Source organism: Cygnus atratus, chromosome 5 (genome assembly GCF_013377495.2).
Source record: "Cygnus atratus isolate AKBS03 ecotype Queensland, Australia chromosome 5, CAtr_DNAZoo_HiC_assembly, whole genome shotgun sequence".
Lineage (NCBI taxonomy): Eukaryota > Metazoa > Chordata > Aves > Anseriformes > Anatidae > Cygnus > Cygnus atratus.
Genome location: NC_066366.1, coordinates 50,429,339 through 50,456,070, shown reverse-complemented (window position 1 = coordinate 50,456,070; position 26,732 = coordinate 50,429,339). Strand labels below are relative to the sequence as shown.

Below are 26,732 nucleotides of genomic sequence, written 5' to 3'. Positions count from 1 at the left end.
AAGCTTACAAAAACAGCTGTGCTGAATTATATACTGTTCTTACAATTCAGTGTATCTGGCCTGTTTCTATGCAAGAGTCTAAATGTTTAGACCAGTGGTTTAGTAAATTACTAGGTGCAAAACTGATTCATATTTACTATGCTCTTCCCTCTACACCTTAATTGCCTTGGCAGTATATGGGCAAAGGGAAATAACGTACAACCGAGATGCAACACAATTCAGAATCAGACCCATGATCTGCCTCCTGAAAGATGTAACTAAAATGGATAAACAATATGTGGGGGATGGCGTAGGAGTTCTTCCCGAACTAAACTTAAGGGTTGGTGGGCATCACACTTTTTGTAAATGTTCCTCCATTCCTTGCTACAAAACGAAATCACCTCACATACTTCCAGTGTTTTTCTCACCACCCCTGCGGTAGCTGGTACTTATTTTGTGGACCATCCTCCCCCACACCTAATGCTTGTAGACGGTAAGAGAATACTCATAATGCTATTGAGAATTTGCGATATTTGGGTCCAGTGAGAGTAGAATAAGTTTTTACAAGAGTATGGGATCCAATCTTTTGTTCAAACTCTAACACAGTGAGAACAGGAATTGTTGGATTCGATTTTTTTGAGTGCACTGGGAGAAAAGTCATTGTGGTAGCAACTAGAAAAACAGTCTCCCTTATCCTTGCTGTGTAAAGACAGTTTTTGTAGCTTAAAGAAGATGGAAGTGCAGCATAGGAAACATAACCATCTGTCTGGATCATGACAGCAATAAAACTAGCACAGGGTTCATTTTATGTAAGGAACCAGTATGCATATCGTGGTTGTGAGAAAACCCGACCCTCCTAAAAATAACCTGTGGGCATCAGGCATATATTCTGCTTGGTACTGTATGTTGAAACCTGTGATCTCTCTTCAGTGCTTATTTTACCTGACAGGTAAACAAAACCTAGCAAGAGCAGGAATTCCTTCCACTTGCTGGGCAAATATAACAAAATCTGAGAGCCTCTTCTCTTAAAACACCAATAGCCAGGTAATATTAACAGCAATAATCTTTTCCTGAGTTGCTATTTGTATTGATGTTACAAGGATTATTTCCAGGAGCGTTCATCACAGTAATTCATGAAATGTCTTCTGTGACTAGGTCTGTTCCTTGGCTAGACTGTACCATTGGTAGATCTCTGTCCTTGCCAAACTGTACACTTTACCTTGGAATGTGAGGTAACGTATGATCAAAGCAAAATGTGTAGCTCCATCTGCTGTAAATACTCTGAACTGATTATTTTTGCATTACTTTTATGGCTGATCTGCACCCTGGGGAACTGATTGATCACTTTGCTGATATGTATTTTCTGCACGTTAGCAAGAATCATCGTAAAAATAGTAGCTAAGCGCATTTTACATTGCAAAGTCTTATTTCTTGATTCTCAGGTAAAATGGAGTGCAAAAAGTGTATTTCAAGGATATTAGGAACCTTTGCTCGTTAGGTATGATAGATCTTTTGTACTGAAGCTGCTTGTGGAACCCAGAAATTACCTGACTTGCTTAAACTAACTTTAAGTCAGTGACAGATGAGAAGAAATTCCCAGTCATGCTCCTAGTAAGCAATGGCTTTCCACATTAATGAATAGCAACATTTATTATCAATTATTTTTGTAAGAAGCAGTCATCGATGCTGACTCTCTGCATAGGGAGAGTGAATGAGTTGATATCCCATTTTCAATATGGATTTGAAAAGTAAACCAGCTGTTTAAAAAGGTCAGAAAAGACATGACAGCAGTTGAAAATATTAAAGGTTTGCTTGCACTGGGGGAAACATCCTTATTTAGAGTTATGAACTCTGAGCCACTGAAGTGTGAAAGCACTCAGATATTTTTTTTAAAATAGCATCCTAGGGGGGGAACCAAAAGTTTGTGCAACCTAACACCTTCTTTAAAGTTTTAAGAATGGACTCTGCTCGAATAGAGGTTCTTTCTTTCTTCCAACTTCCTCCTCCATAATCATACGCGCAGCTTTTTCTCATAATACATTGCAGATGTTATTATTAACGCTGTGGTTTAAAGTGTTTGTAACTGCTCTTTTCTGCAGTAACTGCTCTTTTCTGCAGTGATTCACAACTATGAACTAAAAAACCTGGTAGCCAGGCTGGGGGCCGTTTGAGAGGAAAGTCTCAATTTAAATTTTTTCAAGTGGGGTGCAGAATAGACACGTCCTTTCCTGGCCAGAAACTTTCTTGCAACACTCTGGCCCATATTTTATCGGTAAGTGCCAGCTTGTTTCGAAGCGCATTATTGAAATAGTGTGTGATGCAATGACAAAACAGCATCGTGGCTGGTATCAACAGCAGGGAACAACAGAGGTCACCATTGACTCGCGGGAAGGAATCTCTTCAGAATCCATTTTGGAACGTGATGAGATGTGTAGAGCCAAAAAGCACAAAGCCTGGTTTCCACTGGCATAATTTCAAAGTTGTGTAGCATGAACAAAGACAATTACTTGTCACACAGTGAGGTTTTTTTTTTAATTGAATTTTACCTCCATTCTAACCCATACAAATATTGTTACTCTTACCCAACAGAAGGAAAAAAAAAAAAAAAAGCATTATTTTGTGATATGATTTTTTAAAAAGGGAGAGATAAACGTCTCTTCTTCTTGTTGGTTTTGTCTTACGGCAGTTATCCCATAGAGTAAACCATCTATAATTCCAGCACTAAAGATATTTTGAAAGCTGTAATTTAGTGCATTATCACTGTTTCTGTTCTGGATTTTAATTAGTTGGGCTATTCTATTCCTTTAATCCAATGGCCTCTTTGCTTTGTTTTTATAGTTGCATGTGTTTTTTTTTTTTTTTTTTTTAATCAAACTTTGAATGCCAAGAACTTAGTGCATTTTTTTAGAGTTTTTATCACATTGATGATTTTCTTTCTTTCTTTCTTTTTTTTTTTTGGTAAGAAATTTGTGAAATTAAAGGTTAATTTTTGATTTGGCCTTAAACTCTGAAGAATAGCTGTCATAACACATGCATATAGCATAAAAATATCCATTCCTTCAAAGGAGGGGATAGTGGTGATAGAACAATAAAGGATAGCACAGGTTTTATCCTAACTGTGCTTTTAAATCAAAAACTCCTGTCAGCTGGCATGCTCAAGGAGGAAGTAGCTGTGGAGAAAGACACCCTTTTCTTTATAAGAAAATAAGTTCCAGAATTCTCCTGGCATTTGTGTTTTGTTTTCTGTTTCAAGCATTCTGCTTGCCTTCTCTTTGAACCTCCGTGAATTGGATAAAATTCATTATTTAATCATGGCCTGCAGAGGATTAAGGAGGGTTTCTTTCTGCTTTATTTTATGTTAGAAATAATCAAGAATGCCAATTTCCTTCAGTACTTCAGTTAAAATTGGAAAAATAGACCCATATGTTCTGACAGCTCCCACTGGATAAGGCTGAACAGCTGCTCCTCTTCCTAAGGTTTTGTCATGGGATGTAATTATTCTTCCATCCATAAAAAACAGAAGGGTGCCCCCTCAATAGTATAAAAATGCTTAATATTGTGATATTTAATAATATGGGCATTACAAAAGACATGCCCTAAAGAAGAACCGAGGTTTGAGCTAGGTAAAGGAAACACTTAATGTGGTAAAACCATAGGCCTCTCTGTCACTTTTTATCTGAAATCATTTCACAGAGGTTTAAATGAACCTTAGCGTGCTCCAGTTACCTTTATCTCCTCATACTGATTTAGTAGGCACAAACAGTCATACTAAGGAAGTGGTAAGTCCCTGGCAGAGTGCAGATGGATGAGGAAAGCTGGGTCTCTGGTGACAGACCCGTTGCTGTATACCCATTGCATTCAGCCCAACTAAAAAGGGGGAAGTGGCTTTGTATTACATTTACCATCTTCGTTAGGCAACAAGGATGATCTCCAGTCCCTCTGTCAGGAAGTGTGATCTTAGGATAGTCCTGGACTAACACAAGTGTAACTGCATGCCTGAAACAACTTGTAGTGTTGTGCAGCAGGGCAAACAGGATCAGTGAAACACAGCATGAAACTAAATCCATCCACTGTCAAAACGAGGTGCCAGGAGTAGGCAGAACGGGGCCAGCTGTGTATATTTACGTTATTTAAAGGTTTCCTTCCACAAAAATGACCACATTGTCCAGATGTGGCTATATCTTTACATCACTGGTGTGCTGATTTGTATGGGCAGTCCATAGATCTGACCACTTACTACTAGCACTGCAGGTAGGCCTGTTACAAGCTTTAAGTGTGTGTATCCCATCGCTGTGGTAAAGTATGGTAAATACACATATTTTTCTTGCACAAAGAGTAGGAAAACTATGCAAAATTAAGGGTTTTTGGACACTTGTGAGTGAAGGACAGGGAAGAAAAGTTAAACAGAAAGACTGATTTTTGCATTTAGCAGACAAAATGAGACCAAATCAAACTGTTGCTGTTGTCAGTAAAGATTTGCACTGCTTACTTCCATTTTTGGCACAGTTCTTTTTACCATGCTCAGAAGAAAAAACAGCAACCACCAAAACCTCTCTTGTTGGTCAACAATTCATTTGTTGATAATGTAAATGAACCCCAAGAAGAGGGCACCAAAGTAAAAAAGTTGAGCTATTAAATCCATGGACGGTTCCAGGATAGTCTTAACAGCTGGTGTTGACACTGAAAACATTGACTGGTACTGCAAAGGGTGAGCACAACGTGTTGAGCAGGTAGGGGCTTGTCAATGAGCCAGATACAGCTTTTTCAAAGTCGCTTCCAGACAGCTGTTCAAGAGTGAAGTGGCAATTTTGTGCTCCAACCCTACTGTAACTGATGACTGGACATTCAGCAGGATGATTCCCCTCTCGTTCCATAAAACCTGCCATTTATGTGGGGATAAGACCAGACAAAACTGGCATGCGATTATTGTATTTCAGCTCTCTGGTGATCTACCTCAATTTACATTAGGCTGAGGGACTTTCAAACTCCAAATTTGTCTGTACAAGAGTTATCCTCTCTCCAACTACCTGAAAAGAAGGTGTGGGGAGCTGGGGGTTGGCCTCTTCTCACAGGTAACTGGTGATAGGTCTAGAGGGAATGGCCTCAAGTTGCACCAGGGGAGGTTTAGGTTGGAAATGAGGAGACATTTCTACTCAGAAAGAGCAGTCAGGCACTGGGATGCGTTGCCCAGGGAGGTGGTGGAGTCACCGTCCCTTGGGGTGTTCAAGGAAAGGTTGGACATGGTGCTTAGAGACATGGTTTAGTGGATGATATTGGTGGTAGGGTAATGGTTGGACCAGGTGAAGGTCTTTTCCAACCCTAATAATTCTATGATTCTATGATTATTTGCCCTCTGCATCTCTCTGGTCTGGGCTGCAGCTATGGATCTAAGCGGTGCTGTAATCAAGCTTGGAGGTTTGATTATTAGCTTCATCTCTGTGAGGAAGGTTCAGTCTTCTCACCAGTCACAAAGAGAACGGTGTTGGCAGGTGATGCCATGGGAGGTGGGAACTAGGGACTTAAAATAACCTGGGATTTTAAATTAAAATAAACTGTACCGAAACTCCAAACGGGCTAGTTCTGATCAAGTAATTCATTTCAATCCTGTGCCCTACCTCACCGACCAGTTCCTCACACTTACAACCAAACATTCCCCTACAACAGGTATTATTTGGCAGTCTTGTTGCACTGCAGCCCTGTTTAGGTAAGTTAGGTAAATTCAAGGCTTTTTATTGTCTTGCCATTTCCCCCCCCCAGTTTTCCAAGGACTTGAAGATATTGATGTCAATTGTGTCAAGGAAATAAAAGCTGGAAAACAGTAGCTTATGAGGTGCAAGAGAAATTGTGTTCCTGTCTGTGCACCAAGCATTTTTCAGTTTCTTCACCTCTGGTTGAAGGGTTTTGATGGCGGAAAATAATAGTTACCCTAGATCTAGATTAGCAGTGTAATCCAAGGGCTTTTTTGTTTGTTTCCTTTTTTTTTTTTTTTTAAATATAGTTGTAGCTTGTAATGTCACTCAGCTGTGTGCTGACAAGAGACTGGAAACCAATTGTCCAGCTAGTCAATGCTGTCCCACGCAATGGCAAAAGGAGATGTTGCTGAGGGCGCACGAATGGACCCAACTGCCTCCAGTAGTCCTTTCTTCTTCCCCCTTCTGGCCTAGCACCAGCAAGGGCTGTGGGTGCCAGCTCCCTGATGAGCAGAACGGGCACTCTGACCACCTGTGTGTATGGATAAGTGGAATTTCACCACACAGAAGCACCGGAGATGAAGCACTGCTGTGCCCTGAGACTGATCTAAGTCATCAAGGACTGCTTTTTGCCTCCCGTTCAGTGACATTCAACTCTTCAAGACCACTCCAGCCCCAGAGGAAAGAACAGTGCCCTGCAGGCGGCCTCACCACCTCCCCACCCTACAAGCCGAACACCACAGCCCGACCCCACGGGCCTCCGACCCCGCCAAGATGGCGGCTGCCGCCCTTCGCCTCAGCGCTGCGCCCGCCACCTCCCGCGCGCGCGAGCCCCGCCCACGCGCATGCGCAGGGCAGAAGCGGAGGGGCGGGGCAGCCGGGGCCGAGAGCCTCGCGGCGCTCTGGCGGGGGAGGGGAGGGCGCACACACGTGAGCGCCGGGACCACCCGGCGGCACCCCGGCTGCTGCCGTGTCCGGCGAGCGGATTGGCCGGTCGGTGAACCTTTCACCTTTTACCCGCCTCCCGCCGCCAATCGCGCGGCTCCTTTCAGAGCGCGGCGATGGGGAGCGTGCGAGCTGCGCAGGGTGGAATTCTCGGAGCGGGCTTGCGTCGCGGGCGTTGGGCGGCCCCCGTTGGTATGGGTGGGAGGGCTGGGGGAGGTGCTCCGTTTGCGTAGGGCCGGCGGCGTAAGGGGGGGGCAGGCAGGGGGAGGCGGCCGCGCGGGGGCCCAGGTGAATGGAGGAACCTGACAGCCGGGGGCAGCGCGGCGGTGGCGGGCAAATGGCGGCGGCGGCGGCACAATGAGACGCGGCCTGTAGCGGGGGGACGCGCCGGGCCGCCTCCCGTCACAGCAGGTAGGAGATGGCGGCCGCGGCCCGGCCCCGCGGGTGCGTGAGGCGGGGGCCGCGCTCCGGCCGCTCACGGCTTTGTCTGCGCGCGGGGCGCTGAGGGGGATGGGGGGGGGGGGGGGCATGGGGTGCCGCTCCGGGGCGGTGTGCGAGGCGGTGTGCCCGCAGCACGGGGCCGCGCCGCTCTTCCCCTCCCCGACCGCTTGTAGAAGGGGGAAAACGTAGCGGCAGGGTGGTGAAGGCGTGCCTTGTGCCGCGTGGTTCGGGGCTGAAAAAGGCCAGGAGGGGAAAAGGGCGTAGTTCTGCGCGGGGGTTGGTTGGTGCCGGGGGTAAAACTGGAAAAAGGGGTGAACGAGTAGAAAACTGACTGTGATATTGACATCTGGAGGGATTTCTTAGTGTATTATCCTTTCTCATAAATCATTATTTCCAAAAAGTAAATCACCAGTTAACTTCAAATAGTGAAAGTCTGGAGGTTGTTTGGTACTTCAGGTTATTGTTCAGCCTGGAGAAGAGGAGGCTCAGGGGCGACCTTATCGCTCTCTACAGTTACCTTACAGGAGGCTGTAGCGAGGTGGGGGTTGGTCTGTTCTCCCACGTGCCTGGTGACAGGACGAGGGGGAATGGGCTCAAGTTGCGCCAGGGGAGGTTTAGGTTGGATGTTAGGAAGTACTTCTTTACCGAGAGGGTTATTAAGCATTGGAACGGGCTGCCCAGGGAGGTGGTGGAGTCACCATCCCTGGAGGTCTTTAAAAGACGTTTAGATGTAGAGCTTAGCGATATGGTTTAGTGGAGTACTTAGTGTTAGGTCGGAGGTTGGACTAGGTGATCTTGAGGTCTCTTCCAACCTAGAAATCTGTGTCTGTGTTATAAGATATCAGCAATTTTTACGCTAAGGTATTGAACATCGAGTTATACCGTGAGCTAAAGTGGTGCAAGTTGTAGGTTTGAAGGTGATGACCACTTTTAAATGAAAAATCAAAACAGAATTAACTTTTTAGGCACTCTTTTCTTTATATTACTTTATGTTTTTTGTTTTGCTCTATAAACCATTCTGGGTGCTGTGGTGAAGTGCAAACTGCATGCATATCTTTGGTGAGTTGAGTGTGTGGTGTTTTTTTTTTTCTTTTAACCAGTTGATATAGACACAAACTGGAATGACTTCTAATATGCCATAATTATTCTAAGCCTCTCTATGAAGAGGAGCTTTCCCATTCTCTGTGTCTCCAAGAGATGTTGTAGTCTTCATAACTACAAAAGGTTTGGAGATATTCCTAGAAGCTTGCAACTGGAAGGTGCTTATATGTATATCATCATTGGATTGCTACTTCGTTATTTATTAATGCATAGGATTTAAAAGTATATACCTGTGTATTCAGAAGTGCCAAGCTCTGAATTAGCTACTGCTGTTTATGAAAGTGTCTTGGTGATGCTTCAGTTCTGTGCAAGTGGCAGCTCAGTACTCAGCAACCAAAAAAGTTAAAAATGTTGGAATTAACAATTAAATGAAAATAAACTGGCATCAATATGATGGAGTTTAATTCCTTGTTTGGCCCATATATTTAATGCTAAATGCAGTTTGGATATTCTTCCTGTCTCTCTATTCTACATGAAAAAGGCTGTGTTAGGCTAAAAAAAAAAAAAAAAAGGTAGAGGCAAAGTTGACTAGGACTCTTCACCTGGGGAAAGAGCCCCCAGAAGAGGGGTAAGGGGCATTGTGCAGTAACTTTTTTTTCACCTGTTTTTGAAAGGTTACTGTAGTTTACAGATTTAAAACAAATGAAAGGAGTCACTACTTTATATCATGGGTAACTAAAATACCTGGTGCAGCGTATTAGGAATGCCAAAAGTTTACCTGAAAAATGAAACAGTTAATTTGTAGGGGAGGAGGGGGATCAGAAACTATCAAACACGGAAATATCTTCTCAGGCTCGGCAAACATCAAGGTGACTGGTCAGTGAAGGTAAACTATGTAAATTCAAGGCTTCCCTTACTATTATACTATTTGTATATGTCCTCCATTAGATACTGGCAGAGGGAGGCCAACAAGCTGGAAAGTTACTTTGTTTGACATATTATACAAACCTTTTTTTATAGGAATTATACTTTGTTTTTGAGATCTACCTTAATGCTTTGTAGATTATGGGAAGAAAAAAAGCAGAATCTGCAGTTTAAAAAAACACAAAACAAAACACATTTTTTGTGTATTCCATACATTTCCTGTTTCAAAGATTTGTAAGGTCCTTTTTCCTTGACACAAAGTTGCTTCAGGTGCACCTTATTACAGAGTTTCAGTACTGCTGCTTTGCCCATGTACGCTTTCTGTATGTGCATTGATCTGTAACTGAATGCAAATTACTGACAAAAACAAACAGAAAGCATTTTTATACTTTTTAGTAGAGCAAGGAGCAACCTAGTAAAATGGATATGGTGAACGTGGAGTTGACTTATTTTCTCTTTGGGTAAGCTGTAGGATGTGAGTGAGAGCAACGGTTCAAGAAGATTTTTGGAAAGGATTGTACACTTAAGGACGAGCATTATAGAGTGACAAGCATTATAATGCTAAGACTACAGACGAGTTTTATTTATGGCCTTAATCTAATCTATCAAGCATCAAAACATACTTTGACATGGATTATACCATTATTTCATACTTATTGGAGAGAAAATCTAGTTTTCTTTTTCTCTCGTGCAGTTGGTGTGGTACAAATGGCGGATATGGAGCTTGATAGGTTGCTGGCAGAGCAGTGAGGTGGCTGCTGTGCTCCACTTCCCTCCTGTCGTAATGGCTCGCTCTGTAGCCACTGACCATCTGTGTCCCATCACCTTCGTATTTCAGCAGTAATTTCTTCATACTGATAGCACAGAAATTATTTTACACTCTCAGCTCCCCTCCCTCGGAAGTGGCTCCCTTTAAGTTAAGTAGAAGTGTAATTGTAGTACTGTACAGAGCAGTGACCTCTGTATAATTGTGTGAAATGTGCTTTTTGAACACCCTATCTTGAAGGCAAATAATAAGTAAAGGAAAATCGTGCTTTCTCCACTCCATTATTTCTTCATCCTTCAGCCTTTCATAACTTCCAATGGATTGTGATAAACCAGAAGAAAAACTTGATATATAGTAAAAACTAAAACTTCACTTTTTAGATGAAGTTACTGCAATCTTTGGTTTGAATTTGAAGGTTTGGTGTTCAAAGTGTGCTGACCATTTGAGGGGGTGGGCAGGTGTAGGAATGTCATTAAATAACCATGCTAAAGGATGGAATCAATGGGACACAGCAGCATGCAACTTTATTAAAGTATGCCTTGATACTCTGTTAGGTGAACTCTTGGTTTTGGTAGTTCTTCCATGCCTTACCTACTAATGTCACAAATGTTCAAGTTTGAACTTAAGCAGCATATCTCAAACTCCCTTGTTATTTCTGCTCTTTATTGCAGACTGAATTAGTTAAGGACACTTTCCCTGGTATTTCTTACCTTCAAATTGCTCAGTGGTCTGGAATTGTGAAGCAGAGAACTGAAACTAGGAAGAGCAATATTCTCCAACTTTTCCTTGCATAAATACTACTGAAGCCAGGGTCTTTTGTACCTGTTGTTGTGGCTTTTATGTAGCTGTATATACACGAATCTGCAGGTTTTATTTTATTTTTTTGACTGAGACAGTGGGACAGGTGGGTCCCTTCTGACCAAGGCATTAGAACCAAAATCATTCTCTCTTCATCCTTGCAAATTCAAGAGTCTTGTAGAAAAAGTTGTTTGCTCTGCTTGGTTTTTTTGTCCATCGCATAGTACTGCAAATGCTGCCATGTAAGGTGTAATCAGTTTCTGCCCATGTTTTGCATCTTTTGTTGCCATTCATAAAGGATCAGTTCCTTAACTGAGTTCACCAAAGAAGTGTGCATTTGTGTCCGACATGCAGTGGGATGGCTGCTGGGAATAAAGGTAGACAGGTTTGGACTACTTAAGTTGGCATTGTGCGTTTTTAGATTCTTTTTGTAGTTTTCATAAATCACTCATCAGTGTACCTGTTTTTTTTTTCTTGTTTTATTTTTTCTTTACCATTTGTGTACACAAGAAAATCCCCAACCCTTACTGTTAATTATTAAAACCTGGTTTCCAGTGCCTGTCTCTCTTTTGGAGTCTCTTATTCCTGATAAAATGTCAACCCACGTAGAGTTTCCTCAGCAGAGATGCTAAAACCTGACTGGGTAGCAGTAAACATTTGGTCTCCTTGAAAATGCAAGAATTAATGATTATTTTTTTAATCTTTATGAAAGCTGGCTGGAATTTTAGACCTCCTTGCTGATAACATAAATTTCCTTTCCCCATAGGAAGAGAGGCAAATACAGTTTTTCTGAAGTTAACTTGTTTGACTCCCTTGAGCTGATTTGGCTATGCAAACTTGTCTGGGCTGGCTAACTTTGCAATTCATGTTTCTTTTTTGTTTGCAACAGCCTCCCTCCCTCATCTGTGATCTAGATCAAGTTTCTTACAGCTTTCTTGTAACTGTTGCTGGCTCTTTGGCTGTGTATTTTCCTCTTCAAAAAGAAGTGAACAATGTAAATTTGCTTCATAGTTGATGCTTAAGAACTTCTAGAGATAATCTGTAGTGGTCTAGAGTTAATTCAGGTATCTCTCTCTCTTGACCCCATCCTTTCAGTTTAACTTTCAAGTGCTTAAATCAAGGACGGTTACAAGATGTTTGTATTCTGCCTTTGTACATTAAGAGAATTAGATACATTTAAGCTGACTTACTTCGGCTTTATAAAAGTTCAGTCATCTCGGCACTAATATCCTTATCATTAAAGGTGACCAAGTATAATCACTCTCAAGTGAGACTCTTAGTTCCTCGCTTAAGTTTTGTATTTCTTAGTGGGCAAATCTGTCTGCCTTGCTAACTTCATGGGCAATAGTTATGTCTTCTTCCAAAAAGAAAAACTAAGGGAAAGCAAATGCATTCAGTATAACTGAGTTTTAGCCTTGGGTGTTTTTTTTTTTTTTTTTCCTCTGGTTACCTACAACCTTTTGCCACCATGGCACTAAGTTAAATGCCCGTATTGCTGATCTGCTCTGTGAAGTTATTAATCAAGAAGTGATATGATCTCTCGGAAAGACTTGGGGGGGGCGGATGGCACATGCCCCTCCCATTACTGAAGATCATTTTTAGTTACTATTGCTGTCTGACTTAGTACTGTCAAAATGATCTCCAAGGCTTTAGAAGCTGACTACTGAAGGTGGATAACGGGCATGAAAAGTACACCATGTCAAAAAGAAAACTTGATTAGATCTGTTTCTGCCATGTGCTCTCTGAGTCCCTGGGAAGATCTGTGTGTATTTCTTACTTATTTATTGTTCTTACTACTAATGCTTTCCTGTTTCTGTGGTGCTAAACAAGGAGAAAATTGACCTGAGGAAATGAATAGTGTCAACCTGAATGGCAGAGACTGTAAGAGGAAAGTGACACGAGCATGTTACTAAAAGCCTAGGGGTTATTTTTCTTTCTCATTATTTCTACAGTTATTCTAAGCAAGGCCTGCATTTTCTGTTTGCTTGGGAAAATTAAACAGGATCCCAGGGACCTCATTTTAATTTTTTTACTACTTGTAATGAATTTTTTCCTTTCTTCATTGCTCTAAATAACATTGAACTCTGTCAACATGAGCCTCCTGAATTGACTTATTTTGACACTGAAGAAATATAGAAAGCTGTAACTGACACTGCAAGAGAAAGTTGTTTATTTGTATGCTTTCAAGGATTATAAATAATTAAGAAATGTATACCCAGCTATTCAAGTCTATATGATTATATGCTGAATACATCAGTTGATTTGTTTGCTGTGTAATCAGACTACAATTTCGTGAAATCTTTCTCTGAAGAAGTGTGACTAGAATGTGCGCTAAAAAATTCCTGTCCTGGGATTTGAGAGGAAAGCGCTTGAGCTGTGACACAGACAGAGCTCCGGAGGAGGAGGTGTAGGGTTTTTGAAGGTAATGTACAACCTAGGCCTGCATTTTTACCTTGAAGTAGTTCATTGAAAAAAGACTGGGAGAATGCCAAAAACATTTATGAGCTCCCTGGGTCTTTGAAAGACATACAATCAACTTCCAGGAGATGAGTAATTTTCCCTATGGTAATCTTTGCATAGTTAGTGCTCTGCTGTGTAGAAGTTGAGATGTGAAACCTGCCTTGATTAATACTGAATTTTCTGGAAAGTGGTCGTCTTAAGTCTGTGTTACTTATAGAAGATGAGTTTTCAGTAACAAAATCCATGATTAGTTGAAACTGTCCACCGACTGTTTTTTATCTCGGTGGGTGAGGGCGTGCAACAAACTGCTGGATGATTTTAGGGCATGTAGTGACTGGCATAATGATGAAGCAGGTGCTGATTTCTGGCAAGCATTTTGAGTAATGTGCCAATAATGTATACATTGACTGCCAGCTATTAACAGTTGTTAAGTCTTTTATTTGGTCATCCTGTTACTGCTGTCTGCTGCCACTAAATGTTTTCTTTTGTTGCATTCGATTAATTGGTTTTGGACTGGAGAGCAAGAAGTTTTGTTGCTGGAATTTTAGGTTTCTTGTCACTTCGTGACACACAGGTCAGCAACAGTTGGCAATAAAGAAGTTGGTCTCTCTTTTTGAGTGACAGTCAAAAACCTCTTGAATCCAATTTGCTTGTTTTCTGTCACGTAGACCATATGATGGCTGTCAAAATGGATGACAACTGTGTCCTCATGCCAGCTCTAATACTCATCTGACACCTGCACACAATTGATTTCTGCTGGTTCAGCAAGCACAAGCTTCCCTAGGTAAAGGAGAAAAATGACATGGTTAGGGAGCTGAACTATTTTTTCCAAGTCAGACCAGTGCCACAGCTGTTTAGAGAAGGGAAGGAGCAGTGAGAAGAGCAGGGTTCCTCCATTTAGCACTAGGTTGCCACAGGATTGGATCAGCGGTCTCATGAGGTCTCTCATCCCAAAATACTACCCTCCACTTGATTGTCTTCCCTATTGAATCAGTGAATACTTCATATTATGTGAATATTGATTTCTCACATGTTGTTTCATATTTTTTCAACATTCCACTTTCTCACTTTTCTTAGTAAGTGTTGTTATAATCAGATGCATTATTATAGTTATCGTGTGGGTTTTGTGTATGAAAATCAGCTGGGGTGAATATAGGATATGAACCAAAGTGTGCGGGGTGTGAAAGCTTATGGTGTGGAAAGTCTAATGGATTCAAACCTCCACTTAATGACATTTCTTTAATGAATAATATTCTGAGGTTTCAACAGCTTTTAAACAAAGATAATACCACCTGAAAGTGGTAGCAAGATGGACCACTTGTGCTCTAGCTTATTAGCTTTGGAAAACTCAGGTCCAAAGTTATGCCTTGTATAAAACCCATCACTTCTATCTAGTGATAGTATAGTCTCATGACCCTGTAATTCGGGAGCTATTCAAGAAAATGGTCTAAGTTTTAGAACATCTTTTCCTGTTTCCATCGAACAGTGATTATGTGTTCCAGGGTGGTGTAGTAAAATTGAATACAAATCAAAGTCTAATAACTTGAAGATGAGTGTTTTCTTTTACGCTGTTTCACATTCTTCTGAAACTTTGAGTTTTTTTAGTCTTTGTCTGGTTAACCTTAGGAGCTTTTGGAAACAGAGTGGTTAGGTTTCAGCAAGGGAAGGGCAAAACATTGTCTTGACTTAAAAAAAAAAAAAAAAAAAAAAATCTAGTCTGTTTACTGCCAGCATGATAGAGATTTGTAATCCTTAATCTGAAATCAAAGCTTTAGGACCTCACACTATCCACAACACAAATCTTTCAATACTTCTGAACTTCTCATGTAATTAACAGGTTGAAGTAGTTGGAAAAGGCAAGTCACCTTTGTAAGCCGGGAAAACATTCTGATTTTTCTTTTTTTCCCTCAATTTGAGTAATGATCTGTAAAATTATATGGAAGGTAGAGATTAGGCTATGCAAGTTATCCAGGCTGTGTTTTTCTCTGATGAGTTACTCTTGGTTTAGGGGTGAATATTGACTGCAGTTTTTAAAAACACATGTAATTTATTGGCGATAGTACAGTTAAGATGCATGAAAACTTTGAGCAAGAATGTCCAAAAAAGCGAACAGAGTGACTTTCACTCTTTGGTTTTCCACACTTCAAGTAGGGGCTAAACTTTTCTATCCTACTATATTTATGGGGTAAAGAATATCTATCAGTTTCAATCAACAGACATGCTATTTAGAATATCATTTGACTATGTATAATTTTCGTATGAAATTTTAGCCAATAATTAATACAGGAGTATTTGCAATTGGTGTTATGATACTGTCTAGAGGGTTAACTAAAAAGACAAAAGTAGAAAACTTAACTTCTAAAGAAAACAAACATTTTATATTTTTCATTCTAGCTAGGTGTTATATGACCATGGAGATAATACTCAAAACAGTAAATACTTTTTCCGTTTAAGCGTCTGAGGTGTATAGGTTCCTCATGTATGCCAGGCTGTGTATAGTTGGACATGCATTTGAGCTGCCATTCCTGCCTAGGAAGAAAATGCATGTGTGTCCCCTGGCTTAATGGTACTTGCTATGAAGCTTTGAGTGCAAGCATTTCTGAAGCTGTGTGGTACATTAGGGAAACTGCTTAATCTAAGAAACAGCTTTCTTCTGTGTGATTTTATTACTGTTATGTTCTAGATCTGGTCACAAATTACCCGGAAATGGTTGTGCCAGCATTAGACGGAGTGGGAGACAGCATGTGGGCTGAAGAGTGAATAGAAGAGAGATGTTCTTGCATGTATGGCAGTCTCTATTAAATGCGTGTTAAGCTGACAAGAGAATAGCGGTTTGTCTCACTTTGGAGTGAAAATGGAAGAGAAGTGATGACAAAAATACTGGAGACACTTCATATTTCTATACCAGGGATATCACATTTCCTCTGTATATATTCTAGAAAACTTTGACTGTACAACCAGACATGGGCTTGTGTGAGAGTATTTGAGAGCTAAAACAAAACACCACTGGTGAAACTAACATGCATGTGTTCTGTGTTTAATCCTAATTGAAGAAAAGTAGTAGGGCCACTGTCCTCAGCGACAGCTTGCCTGTAAGGGTTTAATTCACTTCTACCTTCCAAATTAACTTCATTGACTCGATTGATTAGACTCACTTTCTCTAAGGTCTTATTTGTCCAGCAGTGTCACAGTTCTAATAACTATAGCTTTACAATTTCATTTCAAAACTCCTTATTACAAATAGTACAGGCCTAAATCTACACGTTGTTTTTTCCTTAGTTTTGGTATATGTTTGGAAGATGCTGAAATAGCCATTTTCAAAATTTACAATTCAAGCTATCTTTTGTATACATTATATGTAGTTAGAGAGAAAATGAGCTTGAATGTCAGTATTGTATTCTGTGTTCAGCAAATGTCTAGTTAAGTATTTAAAGTGGTAAAAACTAATCTCTGCATTTGTTCTAAATAACAGTACTTCTGATTTTTCTTGTGCAAGAAAGGTATTGTAATTAATCTGTTAACTAAAGAGAAGTTAGATTTCCTCAGTTTTGCCTCCTTCTTTAGAGTTAAGAAAGCAATTCAGAGGAAGAAGTGGAAAAAATTTCAAATCTCCATTGAAAGTTAGGCACTACATCTGTGTAAATCATTCTGAAAGTCATACCACTCAATTATCTTCTTCTTTCAGCATGTTGGTGCCTCTCTTCATGCCCACTCAAATAAATCAGCTCATTAGCTATAGGTAATATAATCAAATGATTATTCAGTGAAATTAAAAGCCAGTTATATTTAAATATTTACTTTACATAATGTAAAGCTTTGTTTAATGATGCTTTAAAATAATTCGTGTATAACTGAGTTCTAAATTCTTTCTAAATACACCATAATACGTGTAACAGGCAGGCAAACAAGCTGTTCTGCATAATGGAAAATACCAATTAACAAGGTAAATGAAGTAAGTGAATGTTCATAATAGTGGTAACAGTACCCTCCTAACTTATTGGAGGTTCATGTTTATCAGTTGTAGACCCAGGTAATTAATATCAGTAAAGAAGTAATTGTTTCAAAGGAAACCTCAAAACCTAAATGAGTTTTTAACTGATTATTTAAAGTTTCCTTGTAAACGTCAATATTGAATTAAGGGGTATTAATACCGTGGATTTAATCAGACCTGCTGTATTGGGATGCTGTGGTGGAATAGTTATTCTGTCTTAAAATGTGTATTATTCCCTTGCTTTTAAATGTCTTTTATTTGGTGTCTTATGACTTTCAGTATTTTTTTTTTAATTTGAGAAGGAGTATCTCTACTTCTCGAAAGTTTTGCTTGCATTCATGTTTTTCTTCTGTGCTTCTAGAAACCTGTTTCTTTCCTTTAATTCCTTCATACCTAGATTGAGCTTTCATTGTTCTTTGTCACTTAAATGCTGGCAGCATTTCTTCTGATACTGCCTAAAAGGTTGTGTTCCTTACAGCTGCTGCTTCTTCCACCCTCTTGCATGCTGCTTCATGGATCTCTTTAGTCTGGATTTGATTGTCCTCCGGAGAGTTGTGTGCTCAGTCTGACCTGTGGAATTGGTCATCTGCAGGGCACGGGGAGGATAAGCGAGGGCAAGAAAATATTCCTCGTCCAGTACTCATTGTTAAGTGAAAGTGTTGAAGCATTTGTAGAGCTGCCCAAGGGTCAGATAACAAAAGGTGTCTAGGAATGTTTCCACAATGTGCTGCCCTAGAATGAGTCATAAACGTCAAACACTGAATTTTCTCAACTCAGGTTGGAAGAATGATATGGTGATAAGTGCAAATTAGAGATTCACGTGTGAATCTGTTTTTCTTTTGCCAGAGTCAGCATCGTGGAGATGTGTTCCACTTCTTACCTTTTGTCTTTCCCTCCATGCCCCCAAGATTTCTGTAGTGAATATACCTGGTAAGATTTTTTTTGGTAGGTCCTGATATATCCAGAGTAGAAGCTTAGGACACCAGTGGAAGGGAGAGACAGTCCAGGCTCTGCTCATGCAGCTGCCAGGTGGACATCACAGAATTTGGATCTTTTTCTAAAAATTCAGAACTGACAAAATCACAAAAAAGTGTTTTATTGATGACTGCCTGCTGTTGGCTGCTTAATTGTGCTGGAATCAAGCAACCTGTAAAATGCTTGCTGATTCCCCGGCAATCAGATGATCCTAGGCATAATTGTAGGTGGTTTAACAACTTCAGTGCAAGCTAGCACTGATGTGGTATGAACAGGACAGAACTTTTTTCCTTTGCTTCTTATTTTTCTATTTTTTAAAAACTGCTGTTATTTGGTAACCAGTTCTGTGGAGCTGGAATTCAGGGTAGAGCAAAATCTACAATGATGTATGTATTTTTTTATAAAAGCTCTTCTGAATTTTATCTTTATGTTCTGCCCTGAAAATACAATTCTGAGCTGACTGAGTTGTAGGACTATGCTTTAGTGCTACAGAAGAGAGGAATTCCATTCAACTGATGAATGTGGACCAAGATCCTGTAGGTATGTCTGTCTTCTCAGTGCAATATTGTGCTGGTTATTTAGGCTAGATCTGGAACTGAAAGAACTCGATGAATATATTAATTCTGAGTTCCCCTGGGCAGAAGGGTTAATTGCCAGGTGGAGTACTACAGTGTTATATTGCTTCCAGAACCCAAACTAACATCGGAAACTCTCAACTGCACCATTTACCGGGATTTAACTGCTTTAAAACACTATTTCTCAGCCCCGAATGGCTTTATATAAGAATTTAGGAAAAATGGAATTGTTTAGCAAAATTCAATTATTTTTGCTTTCTAACATTTTTCAATAATCATTAAATGAGTCGATGCAATATTTAGTAAACCATAATAGCTTTGATAACTGGAACCACCCTTTTATGTTCATAGCTGGGTAATGCTGCTGTTTATAGACTGGGATAGCTTCCACTCCAGTTTTAAGAAGTAAAAGGTAAATATTCTGTGATTCTGTGATGTGCTTATCTTCCATTATTTTTTTTAATGGCTCACATAGGTAGTAGCAAAACAGCTTATTTCACTTTTTGAAGCTCTTTTATTATTCAGCAAGGAGGAGCAGCTTGGTTACCTTTTTTGGTAAGGTGAATAGTGTAAGTACACATTACTCTATTTGTGATAACATGAAAAATTGGACTAATGCTACACTGGATTAGAAAGATTCTTACCTATAATGTAGACTTGGCATTAGGCAAAAATACTTGCGAACATACACGCAAACAGAGAAATCTCTCACAGATACCTATTTTATCTGCAGTAATTCTTTGTCACCTTGTATTCATTCTGCTCCTGTGGAAGATTCACAGACGGCTGACTCCAGACCAGGTCTGTTCTCTGATTTGTGTGTGCGGGCTCTGAGTGCTACTGGTGCTTAGCTGCGTCAGCACTGCAGTTAGGGGACCCTTATGATGAACAGGGCACTTCACAACTTCACTAATGTGTTTGGCTGTCTATCTTGTTTGACCTTTTTCTGTCTTTCATAGTTAATGAGAGAGTGAAAGGCATTTAAAAGGGGGGGGGGCTTTAAATTTTAAGCTCGTTACTGTTAGGCATCTGTGATCCCATGCACAGTGCAAAAGGTGTTCCAGTTGCATTTTGTGCATCTTAAATATTTTTATTTTTCGAAGTCAATAGTAAGGCAATATTTACACTCCTAAGATTTCTATTTGAGACATCTGATAAATAAAGATGTTTTTCTTTTTTTCTTTTTCATTGCAAACCTTAAGTTATAGAGCACAAGATAATATTTACAAACCATTCCAGTTTTTCTTACCTCTGGTTCAGGACTAAAAATACACAAGACAAACGTGTCTTGTCCTGTGCTGCTATTTTTTGCCACTTCACCTTTGCTAAGGACTTCAGCTGTCCTATTGCCATCTTCTCACCAAGTAATTTTTTATAAAATATCTAAGTTGGTTTCTTGTCGCCAGTTATTTTTGAAAGCCAACAGTACTACAGATAATCTGTGATGCAAAAATACTGTATGAAACTTCTAGCTTCATAATGTTAAAATGTAATTTTAAAGGCTTCTTTGAATGCTAGGCAGTATGCAAATATATGTGCCTTTTTTGGACAACGTTGAAAAGTGATCAATGCATTAAAATAACTAAAAATAGTTAATTCATTATAACTTGCTGAAGTCTTATTATTCTTAATTTGTTTAACTGTAAATAATGTAAAAGAATTAAGTTCTAATTTATATGCATATGTTTATATGGAGGGAATAGCATTATATATAAAATGCTGTACCTTTTAATGCAATGTTCATTGTGCTCCTCCAGGTACGTAGCTGTTCAGGGGCTGAGACCCAGTCTTTCCGTAGGATGTAAAAGCTACTACCTTCCCAAGGATTGCAATTTTTTCAATGTGACTCAAATAGAAAGCAGTAATAACTACTGTTAAAAGAAAGGTTATTTCAATTCTTAGAAAATTCAAAATATCTGGAATCCATGTGAAGTGCTTCATGGTACGCAAAGTTTTTTAGTGTTGGTTTTGTTAACACTGCTAAACGCACTGCACTTGTTGATTTGAAATTATCATCCAGGTAATTAATGTTAGCCTCATTGATTCTCAGCTTTAAAAACAATAAATGGCTTTATAAAAATCTTTATTTTCTTGTGCTGTGCACAGTAAGTTGGTTAGCCAGATGTGTAAATTACTTCCTTTTCTAATGAGCTTTTCCATTTTTGTAATTTATTCAGCTCGCTCTGCAGACAGGCACGTGTATTCTTGTCTGGCAGTGGGGAATGCTGTTCTTCATATTTCGTGTGAGTGCACTTGAAACACTGTTAAGATTCCACAGTGTTTTCATCGACACCTTTAGACATTATTATATAGTCTGTTTAAAATAAATACATAAAAACTGGCAGGCATATAGAAATGTTTCACAGATTATGCAGTTTTTTTCTTCAGTAAAATGAATTAAAATGAATGAAGTCTTCCCTCTACCCTCCTCATCCCCCCTTTTTTCCCCTATCTGAAGATATCTGTCTGGAGATTGGATTTCCTGGCATCTGAGAAGGTGGGGTGTTTTTTCTTTTTGAGGCAAGAAGACATTAAGACGTTTATGCAAAAAGATGTCAAAGGTCTGTTAATTTGGGGAGTGTTAGTTGGATGTCTTTATGTGATGTTTTTATGAACTTAGTATTAATTCTATCCCAGCTTCACATAAAAGAAAATTCCAGTAGTGTACCCAGGTAGTTGGCCAGGAAAGAGTATACACAGACCTGTAGTGTGATTAGTGAGAAGCTTTACTTTTTTAAGAAAACAGACTAAAAACCACAAAGCCCAAAATGTAATTAAATAATGTAGTAATCGGTACGTAATACTTCCATATTTTGTGTGTTTCATTAGGGTAAGTTAATTTGCACTATTAATGATACAGAAATTAATTTGGGGAAATTAAGCCTACTATTTCCACACTGATTCTCGGGTGATAGATGAATTAATGTTATAGTCAACACTATGAGATCTGAACTCTCGTTTAGACTTGGTGAAAATTGTAAAAGATGGCTTAAAACCCAGATATCCATAGATTTTTTTTGCATTGTGATGCTAATAATTTCAGAGATCTCTTGTGTTGTAGGACTCTGTTAGTAACTTTGGATGTTCTGGCAATGAAAGAACAGAAAACTGTCAGACACCTGTGTTTCGGGGAGCTTGACTTTTTGCCACATGGGGAGGAAGGATTTATGTTTTTGTTTACGCAAATAACGGGCTTGAAATCCCCACGTGGGGTTATATTCAGGGGGCAGCTGCTGCTTTTACTTACCGTAAGCAAGAATAATTGGTGCTTTGGAACTGTACTTGCCTCACAGCTTGCCCCTGGGCTGGGGAAAAGAGAAATCCCTGCCCTAAGGTCTGCTTAATTGCCTTCCTGTCAAAACACACACTAGCCTGAGAGGCTTAAATGTAACCTTTAGCTAAATTAAATAATTACCAGTAAATAACTTGCTACCCAAGTAAAGGACCACATAATAAATTCATAGATATGTTTGGCTTTGTTTTCTTCTGATATTGATGTCATAATATTCTTAAGTGCATAAATTAGGATCTGTGCACTTAACTGTGGTTTTTAAATGGGTAAGTTTTCAAGTATAGCTTGAAAAAAAAAAAAAGGTGAGGTAAGTATTACATGGAGTAATTTGACTTTAATTGTTAAATCTATTAAATGTTTCAGTGTTCTTACAGTTGGCTTCTCATTTAAAGGGGTGTTCTGAGTATGTGTTTTTTTTTTTTCCCGGACTTCCATGGAGAAGGCTTATTAGTTCCTTAGATGCTAAGAGTATTTTTTTTTCTTTTTGGGATTAATCTGAGGTAGTATGGAGTTTGTACCATCATTCCTGACTAGCTTTGTTTGCAGTGTAATAAACCAAAGAAAAATATTTGAAATATAAGGTTGCTGGGATAATGCAGTGAGGAGAAGGCTGACTCCCACTTGGTACTGACTCCACTTTATAGCATGTACACACACACAGGATGCCAGCCCAAAGGACTTTCTTAACTATAATGGTGGTTTCTACCCTCTGATGCTGCAGGACTTCGAATCACACTACAATTCGTTTGTGCTTGCATGGAGATGGTTCACCCCATAGCTCTCTTGTGAGCTTCAGTCTGATTGCATAGATCTTCTTACAAGATAAGAAGTTCATTGTCAAGCTGGTAACAGTTCCTGAATAATAGTTTAATTAAGCATTAATATCGTTATGTGGATGGAAGGAATAGTTGTTTAACTCCAAACTGTAGATGGAGAGAGAACACTGATAATCTTTTTCAAATTCAGTCCATTGCCTGGTGTGTGTCACCAGCTCTTTTGTTTCTAATATTTCATTCATCCATCTTCCAATCTTTTCTCTTTTTAAATAGCAACAATTAGGTATCACATCAAGATGATTTTCAGATACTGAACTACAAAACCACAGTATGAAAAAAGTAAAAACGAGACCTGTTGATATATTTTTCCGTATACTCCATAATACGTTTGCATACTTGCCTTTTTGCAGTAGCAAATAGCCTAGATACTTGAAGGTCTTGGCTGAGTTTGGCAGAGACGCATGGTTGCTTGCAGATTGCCAGGGCATTGGAGATCTGCAGGAGTAACTTGTGTCACTTCTTGGATGCTTTTCTTGACATCTTTATGGGACCTGATTTTTTTTTTCCACATTGCTGCTTTATACTTTATTTGGCGTGTTTGCAGTGTGCCTAATTAGACAAAATAACTAGCTGTTTTGGAATGCTTATCTTCTACCTTTAGATGAAATATGTGAATATTGAGCTCTCAAAAATTGTTACTGTTAAGTTTGAGTTTTCTAGAATGTCTTCTGTTGTTAGTGGTATCAGTGTCATTTAAGTCACTTTTCCTTTTTCTCCTCTGCTTTCGTAACAAGACTTACAGCCAGTGTAGAGTAAAATTATATATATTATGTTATATACATGTATTCTGTGGTTGAAAAAATCACGTCAGATTGGGCTCTGGTTTTTGTAGGCAATCAAAACTGGCTGTTCGTTTTATTTACTGGGGTAAGCCCTGTCTGTGTCCCTTGTTGGGCTGGGATCACTGGCAAGCTGCACACGCCTTGGGGGCTGACTGCTGCACCAGGATTTTGTCTGGGCGGGTGCACCAGCACCATTTAGATGCTAATGGCATCGAAGTTTGCTGTTTTGTAGGAGAACTTGACTGCATCTCAGGAATGTGGCCTGTCTGGTTATATGGTAGCTTCAGCATTAAAAGGGCCTACTGTAATTCCTGCCTGCCAATCGATTAAAGCTGCAGTCTTCTGGTTTACAGCTGGGATGTGCCAAAGGAAATCGTTGGGCTTGGTGGAGAATTACACACTTCTTTGGTTCTCCCAAATCTTACCTACCAATTTGTTTGCTTTTTGCTTGCCATCTATGATTATGGAATAAAGTGTATTTGCTGTGTGAAGCAATACATGGCATTAGCTCTGCTGACAAATAATTGAGACTTCGTGTTTGTTATGTGGAAGGGTAACTAAATGCAAGAGAAGCAGGAAGAAACAATATAAACTGTGGTTTATTTCTGTATTTTTCCTGCAGAAGTGACAGTTTTCTGTTGTTAGGCTATTTTCTGGTTCAGTGCAATACGTATTCTGGTTCATGTTTTGAAGGCAGTGAATAGATGAATAGTCTAGACATAACAGGGATATATTATGATCAATTTAAGTTCTACTCACTACATCCTACCTGTAATTTTCTGTATTTTGTGCAGAAAAAGGTGCGTGTGATGCAAACGTGAACTTGAAAAGTATCCCTGGCAGTAAGATTTGTGTTGGTCTATTTTATACATTAACACGGTGCTCATCAGATTTTCTGCTTTGCACTCCCTACATGTTCTTGTTGTAAAATAAAGCAAAAATTGTTTATTTTGCTTTCTCAAAAGAAGTGCATATTCTTTAAGCTTTTTCAAAAGTATCAGCTGATAAATTGCTTGAAGACCTCATCACAGCATTAGGTGAAACTCCTGTGGAGGGAGCGCAGGGGAAGAAAACTGTAAATCTAGTTGTACTCAGCTAGCAATTACTTTAGCAGATAAAACAGAAAATATGCAAATATCTCCTGAGCACTTATGGCTTTCAGATGCTGACTGTCTGTATCCCTGGCCAAAAAAGGACATATGATAATTAGATTTTGAAGGACCATGTGCTGTTGCTACAGAGCTAAATATTAAAATGCAAGAAAGCAGACTACCACATGGCACAATTGATTTTTATGGCAGTTCATGTTAAAATGCTCTCTTTTTATATTGCCTTTTAGGTTACCTAGGGTGAAACAAAATTACAGGCTTGGAAACTCTGGAAAAGCTCAGCATCAGCATTTGAGGTAAAAATGAACATACTGAAGTAATCTTGGGAGTGTCCTTCTTGTTAACTTTATTGAACTGATTGGAGTAGAAATTTTCATCAAGATTCATTTTGCATTTAAGTTTTCAGTATTGATTAAAAAAAATTTGACTTCAGAATCTCTCTAGGTCTGGGAAAACTAATATTTTAGGTGAATATCTCATCTAAATTTTGTGCTTTAGAGCTTTGAGGATATTGTAAATCTACTTAGATATACTATGTTGTGTTTTAAGTTAGAGTTTTATAAAGTTGCTAATGTATCTATGAAATTGTCATGAATTACTGCTGATTTTACATGTGTAGTTAAATGTGTTTTTATACAAATTGACATTTATTAATTGCAAAATATTACTTTACATATGTGCTAATGTGCTTAGAAATTGTTGCGGCTTTTTTATCAATTTATTGTATTTACTTCAAATTGAAATAATTTAAATGAAATTCAGATTTTTTTAATGTTTAACTTAAGTGAATGAAAATACTTGTGCATGGAAAAAACATTACATTTGAAAGATAGAAAATCGTTTAAAACATACTTCTACTGTATTTCTCATACAAACCAATTATTAATATTAATCATAGTAACCTGTTAAGAAGGATTAGAGAAATATGCTTTCCTCGCATATTTAAACTATCAAATTAGCGTTTAAATCACTCTTTAATTTTTTGTTTCTGCTACTAAAGTAAGATAATTCATGTTCAGGATGGACTTTAACTGGCCAAGAGAAGTGAACTATTTTAGTATAGCACTGACACCTTTAAAATGTTTATAACCAAATGAATTTCCACAATTAATCCTGGTATTGTAGTTCCATTTTCAAATCATTTTTATACTTCAGAGATATTTTTTGTTCTTTTTTAAGAGCCGAAGCTTGCAAATTATGTGATTAACCTACAAGCTGATGTCATGATGTCAAAATGCAGTTTGGAAAGCATAAGCACAGAGGCTGCAGAAATTAAAACGGTGAGTCTGTGCTTTGTGGTATGGGAGAAACAGATTTTTGTGCACCGCTTTAGTATATTCTCCTGGTTTATATTTAAAGCTCCTTCAGGACCGTTAAGTGACTGCTGTGCGTGTGGATATAGAAACTTAATGTTGACTTTCTTTGGAAAGAATAATGAAAATACCTACATTATGTTATCCGCGGATGGTTAGGTAAAGCAATGGCATAAAGAAAGGTGTTTGCTACACAACACATGCTTTGATATTTTCTGTAAAACTGGATATGATTGGAAATGTATTTTTAAAGTGGTTATTGTTTAACATTTTTTGTGGGTTTTAAACTCAAATATAGTTGTGTAGGTGAAATAGAAAGGAGAAGAAAGGGGAAGAGGGAAGATGCAAAGTGTTGGAATAAGAATTAAGTTTATATGTTTTAGGAGAAGTTATCGATGAGGAAAGTAGATGGCAGGTAAGTAGTTTTGGTCTTACTCTCAATAGTATGCTTCAGTTTAGGTTATAGTTGAGCAAAAACAGGAGAGAGACTATCTGATTAAAGTTGCCTATAAAAAAAAAAGTATATGCAGTTCGATGTCATAGCGAGGGCATATATGTACCTAGTTTCACCTGCCCTCACCTCCCTTTGCCTTGTATTTAAATGCTGTGTGCTTCAAGTTTTATCTCTTGCCCTCTGTGTTAAGGGGGTGAAAGGAGGAATCTGCATCCCAGCAGTTCCACACCCCTGATTAATGAACTGTATAGATGGGCCAGTTGCCCTGGGACTCGTATGCATCTTTTTAAAAGATGAAATAGTTTGTCCCAGTATCTGGCTGCACGTCTGTATTTGTTACAGGAGAACTGTCTCCTTCTTA

General features: G+C 39.0%; 1 protein-coding gene across 8 annotated transcripts in view; it reads left to right on the top strand.

Moving 5' to 3' along the window:
* The first annotated feature begins 6,518 nt into the window (after positions 1–6,518).
* DICER1 (dicer 1, ribonuclease III) overlaps positions 6,519–26,732 on the top strand; it is a 70,133-nt gene continuing 49,919 nt past the window's right edge. For 2 of the 8 annotated variants that reach the window (XM_035539366.1, XM_035539362.2), the window contains exons 1-3: positions 6,702–6,806; positions 24,835–24,900; positions 25,784–25,884. The gene's annotated coding sequence lies outside the window, so the exon portion shown is untranslated. Of the gene's footprint in view, positions 6,663–6,701; positions 6,807–6,830; positions 7,026–19,320; positions 19,387–24,834; positions 24,901–25,783; positions 25,885–26,732 lie in introns of those variants that run through there. The other 6 variants (XM_035539364.1, XM_035539367.1, XM_050711222.1 and 3 more) reach the window with 6 other exon arrangements.